Below are 14,021 nucleotides of genomic sequence, written 5' to 3' on the forward strand. Positions count from 1 at the left end.
TGCCCATTCCAAGGACGTGGCTATTCGAATAGATTTAAAAAACTCTACAGAGGTGTACAAAATTTTCCACATGATAGACATAGTCCGACACCATCATCATGGCTTAGACAGGTCTAACGAGATCCCGTACCCGCTTGGGAGCTATCCTAGATTTTCCGTATAACTCTACTACGGTTTCTTAGGGGTTGGAAACACAAAAGAAGACGGGAAGATATCCAATCCCCCCAAACATGATGATACCAAATCATCACAAAAAGAAAACATGGCTCGAACACGGCCAAGAAATCAAGGGCTTGAACGCGGCCAAAAACCAAAAGCTTAACATGGAAGATGACATAGCAACCACCGCCAACCGAACCACGGGAGAAAACATATCTCCCGTGTCGGCTCCTGATATTCTGCTGCTTACATCGGCCTCATAGTAGAAATTATACTTCTATCTAACGGGGTGCGAGATCAAGCCTACCCATATAGATATGTGGCTGTACGTAATAACTCACTAGGCGAGAGGGACTATGAACCGGACCTTATGTGACCGAGGCGAGTGTCTTCCATAGGAATCCTCACTAGGCATTCCTACCAAGGCAATTTATCTCCATAAATTACCCCCACTCGCCCCATGTCGGTGTTTAGTCAACTTTTTACCATTCAAGTTCCATAGTTATTATTAGGGTCTATTGCGTTCTTGCCCCTATTTTGAACCTCAATTGTGATTTTTCCCCCATTTTCTTCCACTTTGTGTTTTTACCCCTGCTTTTCCAAAACGAAGGTTCAGTTTACCCCTACTCCGTGAACAACAGGTAATGGTGTTAAAAAAGTTGAAAGATGACAAGTTTGCCCTTCCGAATATTGCGTTTTTGCCCCTATTTCAAACCCCAATTGTGATTTTACCCCCACTTTCTTCCACTTTGTGTTTTACCCCTACTTTTCCAAAACGAAGGCTCCGTTTACCCTAATTCTTAACTTAGTTATCTACATCCGGATCAAAGCAATTAAAAATTCACAAAAGCCTTGTGAAAAGACAAACTTACTTCTTATCTCTCGGTCGTCTCTCAGGGTCGTCCCTCTCAATGCTAGTAGGCAGCGGGTGGCTGGGTGCGGCGGTAGTGGCGGTGGAAGGGCAGCGTCGAGCGAGCGCAGCGAGCAGGTGCATGCGGCCAGGCGGAGGAAGCGGTGCGGGCGTCCGTGGCTTAGCCTGACATGGGCGTACAGCCAGGCACGCGGCTCTACTTGGCGCGGGCACGCACAGCCAGGCATGCGGCTCTACTTGGCACGAGCGCGCACGGCTTGGCCGGCGTCGCGAGCGCGCGGCTTGTGAAAGCAGCCGACCATGGAGCCGAAGACCTGCCTCTCTCTCTCAACTCTAGTAGATGGCTAGGTGCGGCGCTCGTGGAAGGAATCGTGAGTCCGTGCTCCCTTCCACGATCGTCGCACCCAGCCATCCGCTAGAGTTGAGAGAGAGAGGTGGGTCTTTGGCTCCATGGTCGGTTGCTTTCACGAGACATGCGCTCGCGACGCTGGCCAAGCCGCGTGTGCCCACATCAAGTAGAGCTGCGTGCTTGGCTGCGCGCGCCTGCACCAAGTAGAGCCGTGTGCCTGGCTGCACACCCACGTCAGGCTAAGCCACACGCGCCCACGCCGGTTCCTCTGTCTGAACGCACGCGCCCGCTCGCCACGCCCGCCTGACGGCCTGAGGCTACCCTTCCGCCGCCACCACCGCCGCACCCAGCCGCCCGCTGCCTGCTAGCGTTGAGAGGGACAACCCTAAGAGAGATGACCGAGAGATAAGAGGTAAGTTTGTCTTTTCATAGGGCTTTTGTTAATTTTTAATTACTTTGATCCGGATGTAGATAACTGAGTTAAGAATTGGGGTAAACGGAGCCTTCGTTTGGGAAAAGTAGGGGTAAAATACAAAGTGGAAGAAAGTGGGGGTAAAATCACAATTGGGGTTTAAAATAGGGGCAAAAACGCAATATTCGAAAGGACAAACTTGTCATCTTTCAACTTTTCTAACACCGTTACCTGCTGTTCACGGAGTAGGGGTAAACTGAACCTTCATTTTGAAAAAGCAGGGGTAAAAACACAAAGTGGAAGAAAATGAGCGTAAAATCACAATTGGGATTCAAAATAGGGGCAAGAACACAATAGCCCCTTATTATTATTAAGTTCATAGTACTCATATCATATTAAGGTAACCATTACCTTATCATATTACCATAATCAAGTTTATAGTTATAGTTTATTAGTTTATAATGGGTTTCAAGTTATATAGGTTGGGTTATTAATTATTGGAGATGAATAGTGGAGGGTTTATAGTGGAGGATAGCAATATGTGGTGGTGGTGGAAGGGAGGTGGTTAAGGGAGGTGGCACGTATTGTAGAGGGAGGGCTTAGGTGGGTGTTAGGACTTGCCTCCATTCAGTGACGATCATATCCTTATTCTGAGACTCTGGTTCTGGTGCCTCCTGTTCCTCTCATGTCTTCTATCTTATGTGGTCTAGTGTCGACAAACAAGGAAACACAAACAAGGAAAATAACAAGCAAAGCATGTAAAGCAAGCATAAACAAACAAACGATCCTAGATGGGTTGGTCCTATTGGGTGATGGGTTGTTAGTTAGGCTATCATTATTATGTCAATTTGAAGTAAGATTTGGATAGAGATATTCCATCCAGAAGGTAGGGTCCTATGGGTTGAGTTAAGGTGGGTGGTCGGTCTGATAGAAAACCAGACCACATTATTAGGGTTGACTATTATGTGAACTTGAAAGAGAAAGGTGACTTGGTCAAGCTTTCTACAGGTCCATTGGTTAGCGTCACATACGCACATGCATATGTATGTGCCTAGGGTTAATTAGGTGAGCTAGGTTATGACTAGGGTTAGTGGCATATACACATAAGCACATGTATATACCCATGATTAATTAGAATTGGGTATCTAGGTTGCTAGGGTTAACCATACATAGGCGTATACCCAGGTGTCGGGCATATCTATGTATGTATAGATATCCTATTATTATAGGCGATTGGGTACGGACATATTCAAGTATGTGTCATGGTATATACACATAAGCGGATATACGGGGTTTACTACTACTACTACTACGGCGAAGGGCTATTACTATAATTACTATTTTACTTAGATATAGAAGGAAAAGCAATCAAACTAGAATTTAAATGGGCACCAAATAATGGGACAAATGGTATGGTTATGTAGAGCGTGGAATTAGAAGAATTTTGGTGGTGGATTCAACTAATTTGGAGCTCGGATGAGAAAGTTATGATTTATCGAAGATTTAATACGAAAATGATATGTGGAATATAACCTTGGGAATTATTTTTGGAAAGTGGAATAATGAAAATGGGATGAAAATGCTTGGGTAGGATATGGGGTGTACCTAGTTTATTTAGGTATTTTCTAGGATTTTTTCTATGCATGGAAAGTGTTTTTTCACTCTCCTGTGTACACTCCTCGGGTGTACCTAGCAATTTTTTATCGACTGACACGTGGGCTCGATGCCACATAACACTGACACGTGGGTCCTTCCGACTCCTCCCATCTTAATGGTGTGGATGCCACTGCCCCACCTAATAGAGGGAGGGAGGGAGACGTAGGGCGACGGGGACGAAATGGCGACGACCGTTCGGCGGCAAGGCAGAGGAATGGCTCAATGCTCGCCGGAGTGAGGTCCATCGGCGGCGGCGATGCTTAGAGGCCATCTCCAACCAGTTGCCAATGTCCTGGAGGTCCACCCATGGTGGTTGGAGGAGTCCTCGGTGACAGTGGATGCATGCGGCGGCGTGGGCGGCTTGCTGGAGCAGGTGCGGTGGTGCGGCGATGGGCTTGCGATTGTGCGAGGCATTTGGGTGTGTGGTGTGCGGTCGCGATGCACGCACAAGTGTGCAGGGGTGGTGGCTTTGCTTGGTTGTGCAGTGCTACAGCGGGTGGTGGTGGTGGCTTGCGACGGTGGGTGGCTTGCGGTGGTAGAGCAACACAGGGGCTGAGGGAGGCTAGCTAGTGGGGGAGAAGGTAGAGGGGAATCCTAGGAGCAAGCTAGTCACTTCTATTGAGCTATGCCACTCTAGAGGGGGATAGCTTAGAGCTCGTGCCCATGGCGGCTGTGGTGAACCGAATTGGGGGAAAGACGACCTAAGGCTTGGTAGGAGGAAGGAGAAGGGAAAAGAAGAGGGAGATGGTGTGTTCTAGACCTAGGCAAATCTTGTGGGGGTGAAGGTTGGAGTGGAGGTGCATGGGGAGAGGCCTATTTATAGGTGGTAGAAGGTCGGGTCGCCGGCGAGATATTTTCTCCGGTGCCCTCGGTTACGCAGGCGCCAAGTCTCCTTTTCATGCACGAGTTCGTACCACGGCGGTGGCGCACAGCGAGCTCTCATCTGTCTCCTGGCTGGTGGTGAGCTGGCATAGAGCGCGGCAATGGTGGTGGCTCGGCAGGTCGACAGACATGGAGACCTGGTCATAGTTCTTCGTTGATGCCTGAGAAGAGGAGGAGGGTGACAACCAGGGTCCATGATGTCCTTGGTCGTGTGCTCGGGCAGATGTCAACGGCAGAGGAAAGGCGGTCGGGTACAGGGGGTCAGCGGCAGTGGTGACTATGGCACAGCGTCCCATTGACACGCTGGGGGAGAAGGAGGTGACAAGTGAGGTCCGCCTATCAGCGAAAGGAGAGAGGGGGAGGGCTGCTGCACTGCTAGGCCGAGCGAGCGAGCCGGCCCAAGTGAGAGACAGGAGGAGGGGGAAGCGCTACGCGGGCCTAGCCTGGTGGCGCAGGGCGGCCCGGTGCAGAGAAGGGAGAGGGGGAGTGGGTCGTGGCGCATTCCGAAAAAGGAGAGGAGGGAAATGAGCCCGAGGTTTTCTATTTATGAAATTCCCTTTCTATTTTCCATAAATGAACTAAGGTGCACTATTCATGGTTTGAATTCAAATTCGAGGAGTATTTGAAATATGTGGAGCTTGGTGAATCAGAGGGGAGGTCAAGGGAAAGTGTTTATGGTGGAGGATGTCAAAGAAAATTTATTTATTGCCAAATAAATTTTAGGGCAAGCAGCCAAGCTTTTCAATCAAACAATCATTCATTCAAACACTCAAACCATTCCTACAATCTAACCTAAATGTGTATGGTGGATTTTGATACAAGGGTTTTTAGGAAAATATTTTTTTTGAAAATAGTTTTGCGGAGGGATAAATACTCAAGGTTTTAATTTGTTGTAAAGTTTTAAAAAGTTCAAATTTTTAGTGGATTTTAATATGATGCAAAAACACGGGTGTTACAAATCTACCCCACTAAGAAGAATCTCATCCCCAAAATTCAAGTAAACTAGAGAGGGCATCCTAGAGAAAGAAAGAAAATCCTAGAGGGAGAAAGATCTAGAGAGGGAGGGATTTCTTTTGCCTTATTATGCTGTCCTGCGGAGAGTTCCTCAATCCGTTAGTGTACCACCCTATTGATATAGAGGTAGTATTTTGTCTAGAAGAGTATAACCCTATTGCCTTGCTAGGGCGATTACCGCATGATTGGAACAAGAAAATACCACCCTGTGACCACCATATCGGGGATCACGTCTCGGCGAGAGGAGGTATACTTCTTGACCAATGATAGCTGCTTGATCCATTTTCACTCATTGTACCCCTTTTCTTGAATTATCTTCTTTAGGCTTTGGGGGCTACCCCACTTAGAAGTTTTAATCTTCTAGTGTTATTTCAAGATAAGTGTGCCATCTTCTTCCTGTGTTCTTTGGGTTGTAAAGCTGCTTGAGAGGTCTTGGTCTTCTGATGTCTTCCAAATACGAATATCACCCTTTGTATAGAGCTACAAGGCTATTCTTCTTGTCTTCTTATGATCCACCCTGTTGATACACCCTATCATGATGACTTCTTGAGTTTTACTTCTTCTGAGTTGGTGGAGCCAATTTTCTTGTTTTGTTTAGCAACAATCAAAGTGTTCTTAGGGTTCCATTTCTCATCCTTTTTGGATTCCATTTTTCATCCAAAAACTTGCATCTTCTGCCTTCAACTTGTTTTTCTTGCTTCTGCCCTATTTGATTAGTGGTTTCTTTCTTTCTTTCTTTATTATGGGGTCCGGATCTACCCTACTTAGTAGATTTATCCTTAAATCTTCTACTACCTTAAATCCGATTATTCTTGTTTAGGTTATTCTTTATTTAGTGACCACCCTTAGTTGGTTTCTTAGCATATGAATATTACGAGGTTGTAGGCCAAACAAACTGCTTCTTGATTACGACAGGAGGGTTACAATCAATGGAGGAGAGGGAGGTGCTATGCTACTAGTACATCTCCCTAGGGAGAAACTAGTCTACTTCATCAAACAATGCGGCTTCATTCCGGTGCTCTTGGGGTCCTTCAATGGAGCTGGGTCATGGGTCTGCTTCTTCTCCTGGTGGTGGCTGGGTGAGAGGGATAAGTGGCTCTATGTATGAGGCTTCCATAGGTGGTGGTGCTGGTGGTACTACAAGATCCATCCTTCTTCTTTCTAGAGGGTAGACGGAGACTCCTTCCAGAATCACGGGCTCTGGTCCATGCAAGGCGAACATCCTTCGCTTGGGTCTAGTGACAAGGTAGGCATTCTTCAACTCTTGGGCGTGTCGGTCTTTGGCGGTCTTTAGGACTTCAGCAATGGCAGTCTCGTGGCATTCCACGGCAGCTGCTCGGGCATGTGCTTGGGCAAACTACACGTGGAGCTTCCTGGCATAGATCTCAGCTTCTTCGGCTCGGTGGATGCAACTCCTCAATTTGGAGGCTTGTCAGTCGTGTTGCTCATTGAGGGCAAGCAGGTAGATGACCATGTACTTGATGGTGGGGTCATCTTCTTGACCTTGCAAGGCTTCCATGCGAGCAATCTAGGCTAGTCGGTCCTTCTCTCAGGGCGGAAAGAATCTCATGGGTGTGCGGGCAATGGGCTCTTCACAGATGCGGCATAGGTGTCGTAGTGCTTTGCGGGCGATGGCTTGGTAGGTGTTAGTGAAGCAAAATCCGGTTGTGGTCATACTCCAAGCCTCGATGATGTCAGGGAAGTCTTCACTCTTGGCGATGTAGATGGTGACTTCACAGCGTTCTGTGCCATGTTCTTCATATTCACGGCCTTCTTACTCGGGGCGCTCTTGGATTCCAAGTTTTTGCATGGTGGACTAGAGAAGCTTGGGAAAACCTTTGGTGTGGAGGCAGTGGCTACTAATCCAAACTCCTTCGATCATTTTTATGGGCGTGGGAGGAGTCGACGGTGATGGTTTGCAGGTGGAAAGCTGAGGGTTGTGGGTGCTTTTGCTTTTTCTCAAGGGAGGAGAAAGCTAGCGGTGGGATTCTTCAGAGGTGGTGCTAAAAGGTGGAGGGGTTCCTTCTCTTATAATGTGATGGGGTGAGCCTTCCTTGAGACGCTTTGACTGGTCTTGACTGGGGCTTGATGTGTGCAGAGGAAGGAAGGGAGTGAGGTGGGTTCCACTATATGGTGGGACACTGTTTGATGACTGTGCAGTGACCTTCGTCGGTTTGCGGCTTAATGTAAGTCCAAAAAAATGAGGCGGCTAGGGTCTGCTGGTGATGGTGGCTTTGACTGCACCATTTTTCTTTTTCTTCTTTTCCTTTTTCAACGATTTGAGCCCAAAAATCTCAAAAATGTACTTGGCACCAACAAGATTTCTAGGATTTTTATTCCACTTCTCTGATTTTAACAATTAACTCAGGGCCTTTCATACGGTAACGGGCGCATTACAATGATGTAGAAAATAGTTGTTGCTATCAGAGTAGGGATCAGGATAGCAAATGGGACTTTGACGAGCTCGTCTTCTTCTAACCACATTTTGAGGGCTTCAAGTTCTGGCTTCTGATGGCGTATTTCTTCTTCTTCTTGATATTTTCTTTGGAAATCTTCGACTGTCAGTACTTCCTTCTGGCTTTTTCTTGAAGTGTTGCAATAGGTTGGCACTTGAGTAGGGGTTTAGGCGGGTGATTTGCGTTGTTGGTGGGGTGTTTCTCTCGTGAAGGGGCAGCTGGGGGTGCTTTTATAGGCGATCAATGGTGGGGTTTAGAGGAGCGGGTGTGCGGCTGGGTGCGCGCCATGATTCGCTGTATCGGGCTGCATTGGATGGCGAGGGAATCGGCGTCCAGGGGGAATAGCAGCAATAGCTTTCATTGGCAAGGTAACAGCATGAGGGCGGCATCATGGGGGAACAGTGGCCTCGCGTGGTGATGGAGGGGACAGTGATGCGGTGCGGTGTCGGTCGTGCGGCGGTGGGGCGTGGTAGTGCGCGGGGCAGTGGATGGGACAGTGATGCGGTGCAGAGGGGATGACAATGGTGTTGTGGGTGCAACGGCTACACGCACGGCGTCTATGGCTTTTGTAGGCGATCTGTCATGTAGTGTCTCGAGTTCAGGCGGGTGTCATTTCCTTCTTGTCTTCGTCTTCAGTGGGTTTTCAAAATATCTTAGGTGGTTTTGTCTACTCTTATTAGAAAGGGACGAGAGGGAAGAGCACAAGGGAAGAAAAAGGAGATCTAGTCCTAGAGAGAAAGCTTACGCGGGAGAAGAGAGAGACATATCGGGGTAGTTGTAGCTAAAGCAAGCAAGGGATCAATCAAGGTTCAAGCATAAATGATGTATGTTCTACTTTTGCGTATCTATCATAGAGAGTTATTCTTCATACTACCCTGTTTTCCCTAAACTGGACCTAATCTATCTTGTTGTTACTACTCATAGTTTTGAAGGGGGTGAGAAGAGAGAGAAAGTTGTTTTTGAAATAGAAGGTCAAGGTAAGGTGAGAGTCAAGGGTTATAAGCAAAGATTTTTGAAAATAGTTTTTTAGAAAATCATTCCTATCTAATGGTTATTCCTATCGAATCCTTAGCATGGCCGGTCCTAAAGTCCAAGTATGGCTCTGATACCACCCTGTCGGGCCCCTAATTTAGGGTCCTCTATGCATCATGTATCAGTCCCTAGATCAATAGCTGATACACACAACTCGAACAAGATTGATACCAAAAACCATTCTTTTATTGCTAAGGGGAAAACACATTACATGGTTCGGGTTTACATAGCTTGGGCCACTGGCCTTATATTGTATATTAGGGTTCTAAGACAATGGTCCTATGTCAACGTGGCTCCATTCCTATAGGCAGCTTGGAGTGCGGATGTAACTCTAGACTTATTCCTATAGCGTACTCCTATTTTCCAATCATCGTCGTCCTAGTGTAGCTCTCTCGTACGACTCCATCTTTGAGTATACTCTGAGTATCCTATCCTTGCGTAGCCCCAGAAGTTTCATCTAGGAAGATGGTCCTGTAGCTTCACTCCTAAAAATAGAATGGAGGGGGTTGAGTACATAAAGTACTCAACATGCCCTAAACTTTGGGTGGAGGGAAGGTGGATAGGGAAGGCTATATGTGGAGGTGGTTATAGGGGTGGAGGTGAAAGTAGTGGGGTGGAGTAGTTATAATTATAGGTTGGAACCTTGCAGAGTATTACTATTCTCACCAGTTCCCATTATTCATTATAATTACCAGTTTAGTAAAATACATCTTACCAAATCATCACAGTTGTAGAAGCCTAATCATAGTATCCTATACTAGCATTTGCCCATTGGACGTGACTATTCGAATAGATTTAAGAAACTCTACTATGGTTTCTTAGGGGTTGGAAACACAAAAGAAGACGGGAAGATACCCAATCCCCCCAAACATGATGATACCAAACCATCACAAAAGGAAAACATGACTCGAACACGGCCAAGAAAATAAGGGCTCGAACGTGGCCAAAAACCAAAAGCTTAACGTGGAAGATCACATAGCAACCACGTCAACCAAACCATGGGAGAAAACCTATCCCCCGTGTCGGCAGGACTACGAACAGGTCCTTATGTGACCGAGGTGAGTGTCTCCCACAGGAATCCTCACTAGGCATTCCTGCCAAGGCAATTTATCTCCATAAATTACCCCCACTCGCCCCATGTTGGGGTTTAGTCAACTTTTACCATTCAAGTTCCATAGTTATTATTATTAAGTTCATAGTACTCATATCATATTAAGTTAACCATTACCTTATCATATTACCTTAATCAACTTTATAGTTATAGTTTATTAGTTTATAATGGGTTTCAAGTTATATAGGTTGGGTTATTAATTATTGGAGATGGATAGTGGAGGGTTTATAGTGGAGGCTAGCAATATGTGGTGGTGGTGGAAGGGAGGTGGTTAAGGGAGGTGCCACATATTGTAGAGGGAGGGGTTAGGTGGGTGTTAGGACTTGCCTCCATTCACTGACGATCATATCCTTATTCTGAAACTCTGGTTCGAGTGCCTCCTGTTCCTGTCTTCTGGACTCCATCGGGTTCTCTCACGTCTTCTATCTTACGCGGTCTAGCATCGACAAACAAGGAAAATAACAAGCAAAGCATGTAAAGCAAGCATAAACAAACAAATGATCCTAGATGGGTTGGTCCTATTGGGTGATGGGTTGTTAGTTAGGCTATTATTATGATGTCAATTTGAAGTAAGATTTGGATAGAGATATTCCATTTAGAAGGTAGGGTCCTACGGGTTGAGTTAAGGTGGGTGGTCGGTCTGATGGAAAACCAGACCACATTATTAGGGTTCACTATTATGTAAACTTGAAAGAGAAAGGTGACTTGGTCAGGCTTTCTACGGGTCCATTGGGTTATCGACACATACGCACATGCATATGTATGTGCCTAGGGTTAATTAGGTGAGCTACATTATGACTAGGGTTAGTGGCATATACACATAAGCACATGTATATACCCATGATTAATTATAATTCGGTATCTAGGTTGCTAGGGTTAGCCATACATAGGCGTATACCCGGGTGTCCAGCATATCTATGTATGTATAGATATCCTATTATTTTAGGCGATTGGGTATGGATATATTCGAGTATGTGTCATGGTATATACACATACGCGAATATACTAGGTTTACTACTACTACGACGAAATGCTATTACTATAATTACTATTTTACTTAGATATAGAAAGAAAAGCAATCAAACTAGAATTTAAATGGGCACCAAATAATGGGACAAATGGTATGGTTATGTAGAGCGTGAATTTAGAAGAATTTTGGTGGTGGATTCAACTAATTTGGAGCTAGGATGAGAAAGTTATGATTTATCGAAGATTTAATAGGGAAATGATATGTGGAATATAACCTTGGGAATTATTTCTGGAAAGTGGAATAATGAAAATGGGATGCAAATGCTTGGGTAGGATCTGGGGTGTACCTAGTTTATTTAGGAATTTTTTGGGAATTTGTCTATGCATGGAAAGTAGTTTTTCACTCTCCTGTGTACACTCCCCGGGTGTACCTAGAAATTTCCTACCGGCTCACACGTGGGGTCGGTGCCACGTACCACTGACACGTGGGTCCTTCCGACTCCTCCTATATTAATGGTGTGGACACCGTTGCCCCAGCTGATAGAGGGAGGGAGGGAGGGAGACGTAGGGACGACCGTTTGGCGACAGGGCAGAGGAATGACTCGATGCTCGCCGGAGTGAGGTCCGCCAGTGGCGTCGATGCTCAGAGGCCATCTCCAACCAGTTGCCAGTGTCCTAGAGGTCCACTCGTGGCGGTTGGAGGAGTACTCTGTGACTGTGGGTGCATGCGGCGGCGTGGGTGGCTTGCCGAAGCGGGTGCGGTGGCGTGGCAATGGACTTGCGATTGCGCGAGGCGTTTGGGCATGCTGTGTGCGGTCGAAGTGCACACGCGAGTGTGTAGGGGCGGTGGCTTTCCTTGGTTGTGCAGTGCTGCAGCGGGCGGTGGTGGTGGTGGCACGGTGGCGGGTGGCTTGTGGCGGCTGAGGGAGGCAAGCTAGTGGGGGATAAGGTAGAGGGGAAGCCTAGGAGCAAGCCGGTCACTTCTATTGAGCTATGCCACTCTGGAGGGGGAGAGCTCAGAGCTCGCGCCCATGGTGACCGTGGTGAACCAAATTGGGGGAAAGATAACCTAAGGCTCGGTAGGAGGAAGGAGAAGGGAAAAGAAGAGGGAGATGGTGTGTTCTAGACCTAGGCGAAGCTTGTGGGGGTGAAGGTTGGATCGGAGGTGCATGGGGAGAGGCCTATTTATAGGTGGCGGAAGGTCAGGTCACCAGCGAGATATTTTCTTTGGTGCCCTTGGTTACGCAGGCGAAAAGTCTCCTTTTCACACACGAGTTCCTACCATGGCAGTGGCGCACAACGGGCTCTCGTCTGTCTACTGGCTGGTGGTGAGCTAGCGTAGAGCACGACAATGGCGGTGGCTCGGCGGGTCGATAGACATGGCGAACTGGTCACAGTGCTTCATTGATGCTTGGGAAGAGGAGGAGGGTGACAACCAGGGCCCATGATGTCCTTGGTCGCGTGCTCAGGCAGGTGTCAACAACGAAGGAAAGGCGGTCGGGTATAGGGGGTCAGCGGCGGCGGTGACTGCGACACAACGTCCCGTTGACAAGCTGGGGGAGAAGGAGGTGACAAGCGGGGTCCGCCTGTCGGCGAAAGGAGAGAGGGGGAGGGCTGCTGTGCTGCTGGGTCGAGTGAGCAAGCCGGCCCAAGCGAGAGAGAGAGGAGGAGGGGGAAGCGCTACGTGGGCTCGGCCTGGTGGCACAGGGGGCCCGTGCGAAGAAGAAGGGAGAGGGGGAGTGGGCCGTGGCCCGGGCCAAAAAGGAGAGGAGGAGGGAAATGAGCCCGAGATCATTTTTTATTTATGAAATTCCCATTCTATTTTTCATAAATGAACTAAGGTACACTATGCATGGTTTGAATTCAAATTCGAGGAGGATTTGAAATATGTGGAGCTTGGTGAATCAGAGGTGAGTTCAAGGGAAAGTGTTTATGGTGGACGATGTCAAGGAAAATTTATTTAGTGCCAAATAAATTCTAGGGCAAGCAATCATGCAACCAAGAATTTCAATCAAACAAGCATTCATTCAAACACTCAAACCATTCCTACAATCTAACCTAAATGCGTGTGGTGGATTTTGATGCAAGGGTTTTTAGGAAAATATATTTTATTTGAAAATAGTTTTGCGGAGGGATAAATAGTCAAGGTTTTAATTTGCTATAAAGTTTTTAAAAGTTCAAATTTTTAGTGGATTTTAATATGATGCAAAAACACGGGTGTTACAATATAATTGCACATGCGTCTGCCATATCTCGTAGCCATAGAATTCAAGACGAAAGAGATATAATTATTTTGTGCTTGCTGCCCCTGAATCCTTGCAGCCACGCTGCTGACATTTGGCATGCGCGTTCCTAGTGATTCAGTACTCTAAGTGTTGAACATTTCAACTAGCTCGCCCATCATAACCCTGCACATGTCCTTGCAAGATGGATCAGCCATACAATCTATAGCATCAGAGATATTAATGTTTCTCTGCATGCTGCCCCTGCTGTTTTAGAAGCAGTGATGATCTGTTTTGTAATAGTGTTCCTCAGGCGACCGACAGTCAAAACATCATGCCCTTTTGCCATAGCAGCTCCACAAAATATATCATCTATTAGTGCTACAAATACCGTGCCTTTGATGATCGAAACCCTCACTGTTTGCCGGCATGCACGTCTTGTGTGCACTACCACTGTAATAGCATCCTCCGCTGATCTAGTATGTATCTCCATGCACTGAATGACTATGACGTGTTCTCATATATCCTCTACACATATCCAGTAGCACTTACTCATATCTCAAAGGAGTAGTTAGAACACAATATATCTATTAAACATCCTTGCTAGCCTTATATCTTCTGTTGTTTCGCTCTCCCTAAGTCCCAGCCACCTCAACCACTACCACTATCATTGAGCCATCACTTTCTATAACCGGCGAGTCATCTCTTCGCCCAAAACCTATCCAAAGCTCCTTTTCGCCAAAGTCATGTTGTCATCGGAGCCTCAACCTCTGTATAAAGTTTCTCTCATCAAGCTTGCATAGTCATCCCATGTGATCTAGCCCTTAAATCTTCGTATGCTTACATCATTCTTCATAATGTTCGGTCCATCTTGTATACAATTCTTCA

This window comes from Miscanthus floridulus, chromosome 1, assembly GCF_019320115.1.
Source record: "Miscanthus floridulus cultivar M001 chromosome 1, ASM1932011v1, whole genome shotgun sequence".
Classification (NCBI taxonomy): Eukaryota; Viridiplantae; Streptophyta; class Magnoliopsida; order Poales; family Poaceae; genus Miscanthus; species Miscanthus floridulus.